This window comes from Panthera onca, chromosome B1, assembly GCF_046562875.1.
Source record: "Panthera onca isolate mPanOnc1 chromosome B1, mPanOnc1 haplotype 2, whole genome shotgun sequence".
Lineage (NCBI taxonomy): Eukaryota > Metazoa > Chordata > Mammalia > Carnivora > Felidae > Panthera > Panthera onca.
Window position 1 is genome coordinate 115,656,390 of NC_138342.1, and position 19,006 is coordinate 115,675,395.

The window sequence follows — 19,006 nt, forward strand, 5'->3', positions numbered from 1 at the left end:
GTGCTGGGAAGGTGCTGAGCCCACAGAGAGCATGGGAGTTCTGGGCGAATTGCCACCATCCAAACTTTGCCCTGCGCTGCTCCTGCATTTGGCTGCCCTGAGTTGTATTTTTTATGGTAAGTTAGTAAATGTAAGTAAAGTGTATTTTCTGAGTTCTGTAAGTTGTTCTAGCAAATAATCGAACCCAAGGAGGGGATCGTGAGAACACCTGATATATAGGTAGTTGGTCAAAAGTACAGGTGACCTACGACTTATGACTGGCATTTGAAGCAGGGGCAGTCTGTGGTACCGAGCCCTCAACCTGTGGGGTCTGCATAGCTCAGGATAGTTACCATCAGAATTTATTAAACCAATGGACAGCTAGTTGGGAGTCAGAGAATCACAGACCTATTTATTGTACATTCCTTTTAATCTTTTCTGTGTTCTCTACAGCACTATGCCTAAGATTATAGGAAAAGTAATTTGTCTCCCACAGATGCATTATGACAAGTGACATTTCCATTTTGTTCATTTTGCAAATATTAGCCATGCAATAAAATGTATAAATGAATAAACAAATAAATCTTGGACTGGACTACTATATTGATATTTCTTATATCACTGGTCATATAGAATATAATTAATATATCAAAAAGCAAACATTTGTTTGTAAGAGTCTTATAAAGATTCTTGTGGAGAACTGTTATCAAGTGAAGGAAGATAAATGAGATATTTTGTAAACCAACTAACAAAGAACCGAAACTGACAGAAATCAAACTAGAAAAGTAAAATATCTTTGAGTTACATTATAGGTTCTCTAAAAGCTGTTTTGTTTTTCATTTTTAATTTTGTAAAGTTCATTCCTTGTCCTGAAATAAAAATGATATGACTTTCCCCCTTGTTTGCTTGTAAGCTGTAAGATCTAAGTATCCCAAAAGGCTTTAGTTGCAAATACTAAAAGAGTAAATTCCCCCCTATATGGTTTTTGAATTATCCATAGGAGGGTAATCAAACAAACCAGCTAGGGAAATCAGAGGGATCCGCTGGAGACTTCCTTTTGCCACAACTAAACAGACCAGTTCAAACAGTATGCTTCCCTGAAATGTCCTTTTGCAAAACTGGTTTTATCCTCTTGAAAATTGAACTCTCATTCTCTACAAAATGGTATACACTTAAAAGTATTAAGACAACTTGCTCTATGTATAAGGTATATTTAAGTGCGTTAAGTAAAATATTTGTGAAGTATCTCTCCACTATCATTTTGTTTGTTATCATATTGCCTCTGTAGTAGACCAAAGCCTAACAGTAATAAAATCTAATTCAAATTCTTAATTTCCTTAGTGAACTTTTTTTTATGTTGTTTGACCAACTACAGAGACTTTTAATAGAAAATATCCTCCTAAAGTAACAATATATAAGACTGTAGTATGTTCATATATATATATATATATATATATATATATATATATATATATATCTTTTTTCTATGCAGATAATTTATAAGGTCCTTTACTTTAGTTAAAAATCGCATATTGTCAGAGGGGAAAAATAATTTTCCTTCCACACTTTCAGTTTCAAGGCTGACTCCCCTATAATAAAAGATAGGTTAACAGGAGAAAACAAACAAGTTTAATTACATATATACCTCATGTATACAGGGGAGATACCCAGGAAAACTGAGTGAAACTACCTGAGCTGCTTAAATGTGGAAGACACAATTTTTAAAAATTTTCTGGAATTCAAAATATGCATGAGACAAACAGTGCCTCTGAATGGTTCAAAATCTAAAGAAGCACTTTAGATTAATATTTAGATGCATTATGCATAGGCAGAATTGATACAAACTGTATACCACTTAATATATTGTAGTATTATGTTGACATATTGCACTAGAAATAAAATAAGCTAGTTAAGATCTCATATCCTGTAATAAATCCAGTCTAGTAAAAAGCTAAAATTTGGCAAGAGAAAACACATACAAGTAAATAGCTCACTAGGGCTTCAAAAATGTTCTCTGCTATTGATAATTTTAAGACCTGTCATAATTTGACCAAAGTCCATGAAATCTAAAAAATCATTTTGTGAAAGATTGTTATTTTTATTTTTTTAAATATTTTTAAAATTATTTTGAGAGAGAGAGAGAGAGAGCAGGGGAAGGGCAGAGAGAGAGGAAGAGAAAGAAAGAATCCCAAGTAGACTCTGAACTCCATTAACACAGAGCTTGACATGGGGCTTGAACCCATAAACTGTGAGATCATGACCTAAGCTAAAATCAAAAGTCAGAGGCTTAACTGAATGAGCCAACCCAGCACCCCAGTTGCTATTTTTTTTCAACTCTTTATATATCACCATATAGAGTTTTTAAGTCACTATAAACTTACAAATTTTGTGAGTTCTAATTTTAAAAGAAACTCATCGAATTAAATGACTCATTTTAAATTCCCATGTGCACTTACTAGAAAAAATTATTGTGAAACATTATACAAATTTCAAATGAAAAAAAAATCTAAGAATTAAATAAAAAATTGCCAATGCATAATCAATGCATCTTCTATTGACTATGTTATAGTAATTGTGTTCCATGTTTTCCTGTTGCCTTGATGTGGTTCTATTTTGTACAATGTGTGTGTGTGTGTTTCAATGAAGCACCAGTTGTTTATCATATCATGATAATATCTGTAATAATATACAATTTAATCTTTTCTTCCTAAGAGTTTCCAGCTAAAGCTCTTCCAAACTTTCATGATAGCTGTAGTATATCCTGCACTTTCCTGCTGAACACAATATCATATTTAGTGGTACTATCACGTCTTGTAGATTTATGCCAAAAATTCCCTATAAAGTAAGTAAGCTATTTCCCTTTCATTATATGGTTGTTTTTAGTATAACTTTAAAAATAAACATTTACATTTTGCAACTTAAGATTATTAGGGAGGTTATCTTCATTGAACATAAAATATGCAGGTTTCAGTTGAAACAAGAAACTTTAAAATTTAATTCTATAGAATGTCATCTCAATTTAGTAAAGTAATAATACAAATTACTTTCATAACTGTTCATCTGCTTACTCTTGCCACATAGCAAAACATCTAACAATTTCTAGCATAAAACGACCATTTTATCATGCTCATTTCTATGTGTCTGAAACTGGTACAGGGAACCAAAGAAATACCTGTTTCCTCTCCATTAAATTGGAATCCTCAGCTGGGAGTATATGAAATCCAAAATCATCTGGAGTCTGATTCATTCACATATTTAGTGCCCAGGCTGGAATAACACAGAGATGCAGCTCAGCTATAATTCTCAACAAGAGTATCTATCCAAGACTTTGCCACGTGTCCTGGACCCCTCACAGAATGTCAGCTTGTAGATAGTCAAATATCTTACATGGCAGCTAAGGGACTACAGCCTGAATGTTACTACAATTAAATGGAATTTGCATAGTCTCTTATGACATAGCCTCACAAGTCACACAGTAAAACTTCTGTCATACCCTACTGCTTGACAGTTATAAGTCCATGCATGCACAAAGGCAGGAGACATAGACACTGCCTTTCAGTGATAGCTGTGTCAAAGTATTTGAAGGCAATTAAAAAACTGTCACAATTTCTAAACAGAATTGTTTTAGATATTGCAACCACAAGCTTTGGGAAATTGTCAGAATTAGTAGAATATTTAAAACTGATATGGAATCTCAGATCATAAAATTCAACCTTCTATATTGACATGTGAGAAAGATAAAGACTAGAGAAGAAAAATCACTCCTCTTTGGGGAAATTATCTGTGGCTTGAGAAAGAACCATCCAAAAGCATTAAAGGGTAGATATATGTCACTCACACAGGTCCAGGAACTCTGCCTATTCCCACTCACCAAGTTGGAAAACCTCATAATTCAAGGCGGCTTGGGTAGAGCACATAGGAGAGTCTTATTTCAGTAGCAGGAACAATTAGCCCTATGTTAAACATTGTTATTGCCTTGCCTAACATTTCTTTAAAGGCAAGACCTGAAATGGTCAAATTGTTTGCAAGTAGCTTAACTGCATATCAGAACAAAGCTTCAGAATATAGGACTACAAAAATATCCAGCAAAAACAAAGCAAAATATATAATGACTAGGAACCAATAAAAAATTATAAGACACCTAAAGGTATAGGAAAATACGATCCATAATGAGGAGAAAAGTTGGACAGTTGAAACTGACCCATAACTGGGGCACCTGGGTGGCTCAGTTGGTTAAATGTCTGACTTAGACTCAGGTCATGATCTCGCAGTCTTTGAGTTTGAGCCCTGGGTTGGGCTCTGTGCTGACTGCTAAGAGCCTGAAGCCTCTTTCAGATTCTGTGTCTGCCCTCTCTCTCTGCCCCTCCCCTCCCCCCCTGCTCATGTTCTCTCTCTGTCTAAAATAAGTAAACATTAAACAATAAAAACTGACCCATAACTGACACAAATATTAGAATTATCAGGCATGCACATCAAAATAGTCATTAGATTGAATTTCATTTATTCAAAACTTAAGTAGAGCCACATAAGTTGTCAAAAAAGATCCAAATTCAAATTCTTGACATGAAAACCATAATATCTGAGGTGAAAAATATACCAGATGGGATTAAAGACAAATTCAATATTGCAGAAGAAAAAAATTAGTTAAGTTTGAAATAAAAGCAATGGGCAGTATCTGTTATTGAATATTGTTTGTCTCTCTTGCGAAATAACAAATAAAAATATTAGGTATTTAAAGGACCACTAGAAGAAATGAAGAAGAAATGAGTCTACTTCCTGAAATATTAAAAGGAAGTCAGCTACAATAGATAAAGAAAACCTCCATTACACACACACACACACACACACACACACACACACACACACACACTATGCATACATATTGTATTAGGCAACTGTATACTGTAGTTCATGAGTTCCAAAGGTTTCCTATGATGGAAATATTATTCATAATATTCTTAGAAGTTGTTCATGATCTCCTAGAAACTTCATCTGAAGCTATACAATTTACTCTGCAAATTTTACAGAGAAAAATTAAGTCATGCAATATATTTTACTTTAAACTTATGATTTTGGATAATGTTTCGTTTATAACAGCTAACAAAACCTATGTTAAATATAATGCATATTAGTAAAAGAAAATTTTTACTCTGTATAATTCTGTATAGTTTCAAAATTGTTACTAAACTAGCAATAAAGGAAGTTATACGACAATATACTTAAAGTGTACTAAAATAGAGCACACAATTCTGACATGGAATTGTGATCTTGCATGAATCTGTTTTAATCTCCTGTAATGTCTCATTTGATCTGACAAAGAAGAGTGTAATTACATGTATAAATAAAGAAGAAAGGGATTCCATACTAATAGCCATGTATATCAAACCAAAGTCTTGAAAATTGAAAAGTCGGGAGCCAGTAATAATGTCCATTCATTTAGTTTATTTATTTAAATCTTTGGTTTAATGAGTGAAAAATATATATTAGGCATGGTGATGTTTTCTAGGAAACAATAAAGGGGAAGATCATCTTTGTACCTAAATTGTTCTTAATCATTTCAAACTAATTACAATACAGTGCATATATGCAAAGCATCCTGTAATGGGAAGGAGCATCCAAGAATAGAGTCCAGAGACAAGATAGATAACAGCTTAACTTTAGCGTAACAAAGGAGAAGTAGATGAGAGTTTGTAAAACATTCAAGCATAGATCACTTAACTAAAAGGTATGAAATGTGATCATATTGTGTTGAGGAATAGAAAATTGTTTAGTAAAGCTAAAGCTTATGGATAAAATGGCAGTGGGAGCTAAGTTCATAATGAGCATTTGTGGTCACCTCTAGTCTAAAGAAAAATGTAGATGTTTCCTTTGTAACCCGTAATTCTGCTATCATTTAATCTTGTTGTGACATCTATATTTTGAGCAAATTCTATTTATATTGTGATCCACTAAAATCCATAGGTCATTCTGAGCACATGATGATTTATTTCTCCCATGTCTTAGGCTCCCAGTGAAGGAGTGAATCTGCAAAGTGGTTCATACTTCCCAGTTTAGTGAAATTTCATTAACATACATATCCTACATCTTAATATTAAGGAACCAAATATTCAATGAAATAAGTGTCCATACACTATACATATTGCTCTCTAATAAAGTCATGGCCAACCCATTGTTTAAATTCCAAAATATTACAAATCATGAACAAGAAAATCTAACATAAGATATTCTGCTATTTCTCATCTTCCTTACATATCCAGATATCCTAAGCAAGCAGAAATATATCTATTAAGTCTATCTGTAAAATAAATTTTCATTCTGATTTCATCTTTGAATGAGTGTTCATCTGTTTCGGTACTTTGGGTTTTCAATGGGACCTAACATTAGATAAAGATTTCATTATATGAGCTATAAATAAATATAAATGAGCATTATAAACAAAAGTTGACATAGGAGAAGTTCCTTGTTAAGAAGACGGCATCTAATTTAACCCAATAGAATGTGTTAACATATTGGGAAGAAATGTATTATGCACAAAGATTAGTCAACCTTGCAGAAATAGTTGTACAGATACTGAAAAAAATCTTACCACCCACACAAATACTATCCAGAATAAATTAGTATAAATCAACAGAATTTGAGTATCTCAACCCCTCTTTTAGAAAGGGGTATGTTGTGGCCTGATGTCATTAAAATAATTTACTTATCTACTTTACTACTCTTCTCTGATTCAATGCTCAGTAAGTAATCTTCTAATTTTAAAATAATTATCATATATTTACATGTATACATACACATATACATATATGTATGTATACATACATGTATACATGTATACATACACATGTATGTATACATACATACATGTATGTGCACATATGTGTATATATATGTATATATACATATATATGCCTGTAGATAGATATATAGATGATAAAAGATAGAGAAATAGATGATAGATAGATGAAAGAAAGAAAAAAGAAAGAAAGAAAGAAAGAAAGAAAGAAAGAAAGCAAGAAAGAGAAGAAAGAAAGAAAGAAAGAAAGAAAGAAAGAAAGAAAGAAAGAAAGAAAAAGAAAGAAAGAAACTAGTTATGTGTGTGACCATTAGTGTTCTGGTCCACAATTTTATTTACCCAGGTACAATAGTAAACTGAAATTCTGATTGTATTTATTAAAGGATATGGTTAATATGCCCTTTCCCTGAGAAAGTTCATTCTTCTGTCTGTACACAAAATGAAATTCTCAGGCAAACAAAACACCCTTGAATCTTGGTAGGTCGTCATAATAATATTAACCTCTAATTCTCTTGGGAACTAAGCACCCAGATATCTTTGGCAACAAAACCTCTAATCACATCTTTGTTTAAATTTAAAATTCTATAGAACTTGGGGCACCTGGGTGGCTCAGTCGGTTGGGCATCCGACTTCGGCTCAGGTCATGATCTCGTGGTCCGTGAGTTCGAGCCCCGCGTCGGGCTCTATGCTGACAGCTCAGAGCCTGGAGCCTGTTTCAGATTCTGTGTCTCCCTCTCACTCTGACCCTCCCCCATTCATGCTCTGTCTCTCTCTGTCTCAAAAATGAATAAATGTTAAAAAAAATTTTAAAAAAAGAACTTAAATTATTATCTAATACATTGTTCACCGATCCTTTTGCCCACCAATTTGGAGGTTACACCTTTCATAATCCTCTTATTGATCACTTGTAGCCCTGCGCTATTAGTTCATGGTTACCTCATCCAATATAATTAAATGAAACACAGTCCTTTTAATTAGTAGGGTTTTTAAAAATAAATTCTTTAATTAAAGGGTTTTTTTTATATGTCAGTTTTTATTCTGCTCTTATAGAATGATTTTTTTATGAAGAAAGGATATTATTTCTCAGTTACTGGGCCTGGCTATATCTTTGTTTCCTTCTTTAGTCTTTATAAACAAAGGAATATAATGGAATTTATAAAAACTAGAGGGACAGATTATAGTTTCTCCTAACCAGATTTTACATAAGAACCTATCTTTGCAATTATAACAAATTGTCAATGCCAGTAGATGCAACACACTGTCATCATTATGCCTTATTATTGTGTCCTACACTATTTTTTGGGTAGTTGTTCACAGACATGTGTACAAAACAATTCATGTTTACCTTATTTGCAATAGCAAAAGAGAGAGAGAGAGAGAGAGAGAGAGAGAGAGAGAGAGGAGAGAAAGCTGAAGCAGTCAAATTATGGTGCTATATCCATTGAACAAAATACTACCATCTATTAAAACAAGTGAATTTCACCTAAAAGGGAATGATATGGGCATAGAGAAGGTGTTAAAGACACTTGTGTCAAAAAATCATATTGCTAAATAATATATTCAAGATATGCAATAGAAGGATACTGGCAATTAATTTATGTTTTACTAGAAATAAATATAAGAAAACAATTATGATCATGCCTATTTCCTATTAATTATATTCATGTGCACAATGATGCCATTGCTAATAGCAACTCCATATCCCAATTATAAAATTTAATTGAAAATGTCGTACATTGACCATTGGGGCTCTTTTGGATATATAAAAAAATAATTATGATTTATTCAATCTTAATCAAACCTGAAGAATGTTTTGTTTGACCAGAATCATGAAAAAAAGAACAATAATATGAATGTCTCTAGAGAGTTTGCTGCATGGATACCACGTCTTGTTGCTATTCACTTGGACTGTGCCTTTTGTGTCAGAGAAATCACTATATATATTATCTAGAAAAACTAAGGAACTTAGTCAATATTCTTTTCAAATACCTCTTGTTATTAAATGATATTTCTTATTTTGCAGGTTGATCTGTAAAATGATGCTTAAAATTGCACACAGTTTTCTTGTAAGACTCAAGCTCTATTGTCACCGGAAGCTACTAAAATGAACAAACATCATCTTCCAAAGGAACAAAGCTTTTGTTTCCACTAACTAAAATCAGCATAAAATAATGTTTTCGTTGTTAATGTTCAAGGTCAAAGAACAACTGCCCTGAAATTTTGCCTTCTATATAGTTTTAAATGTACCAACCTCCCAAATAAACTCTTTCTTTCCTGTAATTACTTCTTTTCAACATTCCATAAAGTCACATGGAAGATACACTGATATCAATTATTAAAGTTCATATAATTGTGTTCAATATTTCATTATAATTATAATAGTCTCAACATTTTTAAAATTTGAAAGCTATAAATGGAAAGTTTAATTACTATGATATTTAAAATTGGACACGTTGTTTCATCATCTCCCAACATGATTATTAAATTTATCAGAGTATTTATCCTATAATGCATCTATTTGGCTTGGCCCATAAAATTTATTATTTTTTATATTTATTCATTTATTTTGAGAGAGAGAGAGAACACAAGTGAGGGAAGGGCAGAGAGAGAGGAAGAAAGAATCCCGAGCAGGCTCTGTACTGTCAACGCAGAGCACGACGTGAGGTTTCACCTCACAAACTGTGAGATCCCACCTCACAAACTGTGAGATCATGACCTGAACCAGAACCAATAGTCAGACACTTAACTGAGCCACCCAGGCTTCCTACTTAAAATTTTTAAAATAATAACAGTATATATTTTAAATGATTGCATATGTTTCTTGAATCTGGAAAGAAACTAAAATAAAATATTTAAAAGTAGTTTTGTTGTAAATTTAATTGATGGAATTATTTTCTGGGTAATTTCATAGATATTCATATAGGGCTATACTTTAGAGTGTCTTCATAATAAACCATTTCCATAAGTAAAACTAGCCTTAACTGTCTTCAAAGTACAAATGGAAATTTTTAAAGTTAAAAAAGTTTCCCAAGTAACTCTTTTGGCCTCTTGGAATGATTTGACTATTATAGAGAATTTGAGAAAGGTGAAATTAATGTCATTATATTTAATATTTTATAAATATAGCTTAATAAATTCATGAATATTTTGATAAATTGATGTTGTCTCATTTGAAGATACTGCTGATATTTCCAAAGGAAAGTTATGGCCACATGCATGGAATAAGAAAATACATTAATTCTCTTGTGATGGTCTCCATCATCCTTTATTTATTTATTTAATTTTTAATTTTATTTAAATCCAAGTTAGTTAATATACAGTTTAATAATGATTTCAGGAGTAGAATTTAGTTTTTAATCACTTAAATATAATGCCCAGTGTTCATCTCAACAAGTGTCCTCCTTTATGCCCATCATCCATTTAGCCTATCCACGCCCCACCAACACCCCTCCACAACCCTCAGTTTATTCTCTATATTTTAGTCTCTTATGATTTGACTCCCTATCTTGTTTTATCTTATTTTTCCTTCCCTTCCCCTATGTTTATATGTTTTGCTCCTTAAATTCCACATATTAGTGAAATCATATGATATTTATCTTTCTCTGACTAATTTCACTTAGCATAACACCCTCCAGTCCCATCCATGTTGTTAAATGGCAAGATTCCATTCTTTTTGGTTGCTGAGTACTATTCTACTGTAAATGTGTGTGTGTGTGTGTGTGTGTGTGTGTGTGTGTGTGTGTGTGTGTGTATCTTCTTTATCCATTTATCAGTTGATGGACATTTGGGCTCTTTCCATAATTTGACTATTGTTGATAGTGCTGCTATAAATATTGGGGTGAATGTGCCCCATTGAATCAACATTTTTGTATCCTTTGAATACCTAGTAGTGCAATTTCTGGGTGGTAGGGTAGTTCTATTTTTAATTTTTTGAGTAACTTCCATACTATTTTCCAGGGTAGCTGCACCAGTTAGCATTCCCACCAGCAGTGCAAGAGTGTTTCCCCTTTCTCTGCATCCTCGCCAATGTCTGCTGTTTCCTGAGTTGTTAACTCCATCATCCCTGAAAAGATCTATATATACGTGTGTGTTTTTTTTATTCTTACAAATATTCTATACTTTGTCTTGATTTCTGCTCCTTGTCATTCATGATTTGGAAAAATTACATTTCCTGAATCACCATTCTTTTTTCTTGTTGTTGTTAGAAAAAAGCATCTCTTCATATAACAGTTAATAGTTTGTGCAGTTTAATTAACAAAGTATTTAAATTAAATGTTTTATATAGCTTTTCAGTTGATTTAAGGTACTTAAGGACAATTAAGTACATTAAATTATACATAAAAACTATATTCCCTTTTTCTACTAGATGTTGCATTGTACTGTGCTGGGACAACAAAAGGAGACAATATATAAACCTATCATTAAAGTTACATATCTTCATTTTACTTTCCTCTCAAGGTACACAATAAGACACAATTTGAGGTGACCAAAGCCAACTTCTCAAGTTAGAGAATCATTTAAAACAAGTAAGGTAAAGAACAAAGCAGTTCTTTAACTTGATACGCTTCCATCAAAGGTTCTAATAAAATAATAATTATATATTTATTGCACTGATTTATTGTTTATTGGAATGACTAATAATATTTACATATATTTGTTCATTTAATCTTTACAATAATTATGTATGGTATATATTTTTGTTATTCCCATTTTACAAAGAGCCACAGAAAAATTAAATGACTATATATGTTTTAACTACTAAGAAATGATACAGCTGAGATTTTAGTCCTAAGACTCTGATTGCAAAGCCAAGATAACTCAAATAGTAATGAATTTATTGTACTTAATACATTTATTGTTTTATGAATTTACTTTGAATTTAGATAATTTGAAATTTTACATATTTTTTGAATGTTTAATCCATTCAAGCTCAAAGTCTGCACATTTTTGTATGTAAATATATAAACTTGCATTTTTCAAATATAAACTATTTCATAATGATTGAATATTACAACACTGAGCATACAAACTGAAAGAGATAGTTTTTCTTTTTTTGCTTTTATTTTTATTTTTTTAAGCTTATTTATTTATTTTGAGGGACAGATAGAATGTGACAGGGTAGGGATAGAGAAAGAGGGAGAGAGAGAGAAAACCCCGAGCAGACTCAGTGCTGTCATTGCAGAGCCCAAGGTGGGGCTTGGTCTCATGAGCTTTGAGATCATGACCTGAACTGAGATCAAGAGTTGACACTCAACTGACTGAGCTACCCAGATGCCCCTATATTTTTTTTAAGTTCTTAAAAACAGATTTATTGAGCTATAATAATTGTATAATTGTAATGGTGTAATTGTAATTGTGTTGTTTAAGTTGTGTAATCTGATAATTTTGACATATCACCAAAATCATGATGATAAGCATATTCCTCACTCTCAAAAGATTAACTGCTGCCTCACTGTAATCCATCTACACTGGCCCTGACTCTTGCACAGTTCTCAGGCAAACTCTAGTCCACTTTATGTTATTATAGATTTGTTTACATTTTCTAGAACTTTATATGAATGGAATCACTTAGTATGTGCTTTTTTTTTTTTTTTAATTGTCTGGCTTCTTTCACTCAATACAGTGAGTCTGGGATTCATTCATATTGTGTGTGTGTCAGTAGTTCATTCTTGTTATTTCTGGGCAGTGTTTCATTGTATGAGTATACAAAAATATATCCATTCACTTATATATATATATATTTTTTTTAACGTTTATTTATTTTTGGGACAGAGAGAGACAGAGCATGAACGGGGGAGGGGCAGAGAGAGAGGGAGACACAGAATCGGAAGCAGGCTCCAGGCTCTGAGCCATCAGCCCAGAGCCCGACGCGGGGCTCGAACTCGCGGACCGCGAGATCGTGACCTGAGCTGAAGTCGGATGCTCAACCGACTGAGCCACGCAGGCGCCCCATATCCATTCACTTATGAGGGAGTTTGGTGTTATTTCAGGTTTTGGAGTATTAAATATAAAGCTGCACTGAACATTCCTGTTCAAGTGTTCGTTAGAGGTATACTTTCATTGGGGAGTGGTGGTAAATACATAGGAAAGAAATGGCTGAAACATATGGTGGGTTTACAGCTCGTTTTTAAAGAAACTGTCAAAATGTTTTCCAAAACTAGTACCATTTTACATTTCTGACAAAGGTAAGGGTTCCTATAAATGCACAAAATAGACTAAACTCACAACTAGTCAGAGAATGACTATTTGATAATGACATACCACTTACAGGGTGATGACATATAACTTAACATTCAGCAGAAAGGTAAAAGTTAAAATGAGCTATAACATCTCTTACTGTCAGAGACTGAAGAAGGGAATACTCTCACTTAATATAGGTAATGCAATGTGTTATAGCTACTTTACATGTAATCTGACAATATGAAATTAAGAATACTATAATTTTATACATTTAACTAAAAAATTGAAAGCCTTTTACTCAGGAAAAAATGTAGTGTGCAAGGACATATATGCAATGATGTTTACAATAGCAGTGTTTATAGCAGAGAACAAAGACAAACATGTATGTAATCATGGGAAAATAAAAGTATATCTATGCCATGAAACACCATGTAGCCATAGATATACTAGTTTTCTTTAATAAATGTCCATTTTATAAAAGAAAGTTGAAATGTACAAATATAGATAGTGAGGTAGCATTTTTGTAATGTAAAAATAATAAGCCATATATTCAGAATAAGTGAACATGATATAATAGTGTAAATATCAATTATACTATAAATGTTTTTATAAATTACATGGAATTAAAAAATTACATAATTCTAGGGACACCTGTGTGGCTCAGTTGGTTAAGTGCCAGATTCTTGATTTAGCTCAGGTTGGTGGGTTTGAGCCCTGCATCGGGTTTTGTGCTAACAGCGTGAGCCTACTTGGGATCCTCTTGCTCTCCTTCTCTCTCTGTGTGCCCCCCCAAAAAATAAATAAATAAACATTATAAAAAATTACATAATTCTAAATATTATATTGCCAATATTGGGAAATATAATGAACTAAAAACGAAAGATACTGAACTTAAATATATGTATCACTATAAATTTACATAAAATTATGTGCTAACATTCATAAAATACTTTCAAAGTAAAATAAATAACCAACGAATATCTCAATTTATCTCAAACTAGAGAGTTCTAGAAACCAATCATCTACCCTTCTGGTATGATTCCTAAACACTAAAATATTGAGGGAAATACCAGGTAAACAGGAAAAAAATACTAAAATCACTAAACTCAACTTTCTTCAGTTAACTTTGAGATCACTATTGTGAATAGTGATTCACAATATTGTGAATAGATTTATATTCTATCTTGAACACAATTGCTAAATCATTTTCAAAAATTGCAAAATCACTTTTGCCCTTTCAAAGGTTTATTTGCTCCTAATTATATCTAAACATTATATATGTTCACATGTGCCTTAAAATAGTCATTTATTGCCGCAATTAAGTTAACATGTAAAAATTGTTTCTGCTAATAAGAGAGATTTGATTTTAGCTGTCTTTTATTAATATGCAACCAAACATTAAACCAACAAGTGGAGTTTAAATATTTGATCTCATAATACATGTTACTAAACATTTTTGGAAAAGACCACTTTTATATACTTGCATTAATTTTTTAAAAATACTAATGGATATTTGGCTCAAATCTATGTTTAATTTTGCCACCTTTTTAAAAAGAAGCCTTTTCTTTTTTAAATTCTATACACTTGGATTAACAGAAGTAATCTAATACATGTTAGCTTAATGAAAGGGAAGTAGTGAATCAAACCACATTTATTTCAGTTCACTGTTCACAGGCTCACTCATTTGCAAAATCTAATGAAATGCTTCCAGAATGAAAGGGAGGAAGACAGAAAGGCTGTAAAAGATTTGTGGGAAAATATGAATTAATTTTGAGACAATAAAATAAAGAGTTTAAGAAAGCTAATACTTCCTGTCAGAAAATTTTATAACAACTAATTCTACTGAATTCAATGCATAGTATTTCATAAAATTGAATTGCATGCCCAATCAATTTGATTCAATATGCTAAAGCATGTGTCATTGTTACTGAAATTTAGAAATGGTTACTTTGGGCTACTCTTATACATGGAAAGTGGAATTGTGTAGATTACACTTTATCAATTGAAATACAGACTTTAATTAATCCTTCACCTGGAAACCTAAGAACAGCTCCAGATCATTTGGTTAACCTCAAATAATATTAGTGTAATTGAGTCTATTGAAAATTTTTAGCAGCTGAAAAATGTAAATGTGAAAGAAAAAAATCACAATAGTAATTAATTACCTGCTAATTTAACGAATTCTTGGTCATTTTAATGGGCTATCCAAGACTTTGAGTCTAATCCAATCTTGTATTACTATTAGTACAACAGTAATTTTAGTTGTTTTTGTTATTTTATACAAACATACAAACATATAAACATACATACATGTATATAAACACATACATTAAACATACTCTTTACCCTGCTGAATACTGATAAATAAATTTACCTATTCCAAATCAATTGTACAACCTGGTTGTGTGTGGATTAAAAAAATACACATTTAACAAAACAATAAGAAATCAATAACTAAGAATTTAGTTGAAAATCAGATAACATAAAACCATCTGAAAATCTTTTTTTCACATTATTAGTGCTAAATTTGTGTAGGAATGCAGCAGAATAATGTTTCAGAAAATTCCAGAAGTATGCAAGCCAGAAAACCATTCCAGAATCAGTTTCCTTTTATAGAACTCAGATACCTTGATAGCAAAACACACAGTATATGCAAACGTGTTTTACACATTTTGGGTCCTGTTTAATCTTTTTTTTAATAGCCTTTTTTTTAAGTTTAGTTATTTTGAGAGAGACAGAGACAGCATGAGTCAGGGAGGAGCAGAGAGAGGGAGAAAGAGAGAATCCCAAGCAGGCTCTGCACTGTCAGCACAAAGTCCAATGTGTAGCTCAAACTTACGAACCATGAGATCAGGACAGAGCAGATACCAAGAGTTGGACGCTTAACTGACTTAAACATCTGGGAGTCCCAGTTCCTGTTTAATCTTATTCATACCTTCTTCTGATATTTGATTTACCTCCATGAAAACGTGTATCTGGTACATATCATCAGGTAAATAATTTAATCATTTTAGGAACTTCATATGAAAATAAAATTTGGTGATTTCACAATGATTTTAGCCATTTCCTTCTTCCTGGGCATTTAGATTATTTCCAGGTATTATTTATTCCTATGAACACAGCTGAAAAAACTCTGCACTCATATTTTTCTTCTTAATCTTTTATTTTTTTAAAGAATAGATAACCACAAAATGAATGTTAGTGAATCTAAAAACTGGGCATTGTTAAATGTGATTGCTATTGCTAGACCACTTGTCAATAAATTGGATAATTCCTATTTCCAATGGTAATGACAGCCTCTCCAAGATCCTTTCTAACATGAATTGTTGCTCTCCATTTAATATTTACTGCTCTTCATGGCAAAAAGTGGCAACTTTCTGTTATTTATTTATCTCCACTAAATACTCTATTTGCCTTTTGTCTCTGACCCACTCTTTAGCCCACTTTTCACAAAGGACCTATAGAGAGTTTTTATTTCCTCACCTCAAACCCCAACCCAGCTTCTAGGTGTTGTTATCTTGCTTAATAATTGGTGTAAGTCATTATTAGGTTTTTCCTTTAGTATACAGTCATAGCACTGAATATGTTTTTAAATGCCTAATTGTACTTTCATTAACATATACTAGGATAAACATGTGTGGAAATTGATTGGTCATAATTATTTTGTCTCCCTCTTTTCCCTACTTTGTATTTCTGGTTTTGTTCCATTGCCAGTGGTCAAATTAGTTTTCAACTATTTTCCTCTGATGGTATATGCCATTAACATACTCTCTAAAATAATTTCCTTTTCTGGGCACCTAGGTGGTTCAGTCAGTTAAGCATCTGACTCTTGATTTATGCTTAGATTGTAATCTCCCAGTTGTGAGATTGAACCCCATGTCCATCAATCGGCTCTGTGCTGGGTGTGCCTCTCTCTCTCTGCTCCTCCCCTACTTGCACTGTCTCTCTCTCTCAAAGTAAATAAATAAACATTCACACACACACACAAATTCCTTTGTTTAGATATTTTCCTTTTGGCCTAAAAGAAAAATTATACCTTATGCAAGTATATTATTGCCAAATTAAGTATTTTTCTCTATCCCATTGACTTCTACCACATATTACTACCAGCGAGAAACTGATGTTAGTATGTTTTCATTTTCTTTCAGAAATAATTTACTATAATTTACTGGAGTCTGTGGATTATTATCTTTATCCTTGGAATTCAAGGTATTCACTCTGATGGTAAAGGGATTTTTTGATTAATTCTGTCTGGGACTTGATGAGATTTTTAATTCTTTGGATCAGATGAATTGTCCCCTTTGATTTATGTAATCATTTCTTCTATATCATATATTCTTTTTCCCTTTCTAAAACATATTATTTTCATATTATATCTCTGGCAACTATCCTAAAAACTTCGTAATTATTTCCATTACATGTCATCTTTATTTTTTTTTCTTTTTTCTTTTTCCTGTGAGTTCTGAGCTATTAATTTCACATGATCTGCCAAGCCACTAACTTGGTGCTGAATACTGATGACCTAGTCTTTCGAATGTTTAAATGAGTTTCGCAATGCTAATATCATGATTTTAATAACTCAATTGTGCTCCTCAAGGGCTCATACTGTCATTTTGTTAAGGTTGTTGTCTGCTGATGATTTCAATGGCTATATTTCAAAGTGAGCACCTCAATCTCTGGGTTGTGTTTGTTAGTCTCTCATTTGGTTCCATGTGCTTTTAAGGATAGTATGATTTTTTTTTCCTTCCATATGCTTAGTGATCAGATTGTCATTAGAGCAGATTGGGCAAAGGAATGATCACCAGAAGGCACAGCTCTTTCTATGCATGTGATAAACCAGAAGACCATCTCTTAACTGCCAGTTGTTTCCTGAGGCCAGAGTAAAATGATTTTTTGCTTCCAAGTCTCACCAGCTACATTTGTTAGGCCTCTCCTAGTCTCAGCTACCTCAATTTGGTAGCTCCTTGACAAATCCAGAAAGACCAAGCATGTCTTCTCAAGAGTGAATGTGAGCTGGCTGGTATGGATCCTTGAGTATCTCAATGCTGAGCCATCACTGGTTATTAGGTTATCCTGTTTTGTTCCTTGGCTCAGCACAAAGAAGTCCTGTGCTTTAGGGGATCTGGAAAGAGCCATGTTCCTCAAATGCCCTCTCTAGTTTTTGTATTAAGAATGCTATTGTCTTATCCCAAAGAGGAAGCCAAGATATAGAAGGAAAGGGTATGGTTTTTAAGGATTTATGTTTTGCCCAGAGTCTCTCTCCCAGTAAACCTTACTACTCAAATAAGGTAATGAAATATGATTATTTATAAACATTGTATACCCTTAGATAGTCAAATAAATAATATTCCAGTCAGTTAAAAAAATATATGTGCAAACTCTTTTATCCTACTAGGTTTTATGTTTGGCCTACTCATTTTGTTAACACCAATTGGGATGAAGGTAGGACAGGAAGGAAGAAGAAATATAAGAAATGGTGTAGTTAGCCTTTATAATATTATACTGCAATGTAGCTAGGTAGTAATTCTAAGGGGGCGTTTTCTTATTTCCATTGGGGAAGTGTTACAGGGTGGAAGGGACAAAGGGGTAAGAGAACTAATCATTTGTTTGCAAGATACAGTGTGAGCGTCTCTCCCTCTCGCTCTCTTACTCTGCCTTATGAGTGAATTCTAGTTGTGAGATATAATTGAATCTAACATTACTGAAGAGATTCTGTTGACTATAGAGGGGTTCTGGAAATTTAACTGAAAGCTGCTCATAAGAAATTTTATCTGTTCACTCATGTGTAATACATCCTTCTCACTAGTATGAGCATCATTCAGGAAACCTGCAAGAAGTACTTGCTGGGCACTACAGTGTGGGCATCAGTTGGTTTCACTGGATTTAATCCACAACTCACAAGGTTCTGATTTTTAGAAGTCTATACAACAGTAAACTAAGTATTTAGGAAAAGGCTAAATTTACAGTGTAAAGTAAATCCTATGGAGACTAATTAGTAGATTAACTATAGCTGTTGAAATGAATATTCCTACAAAGGCACAAAAGTATTAGGAA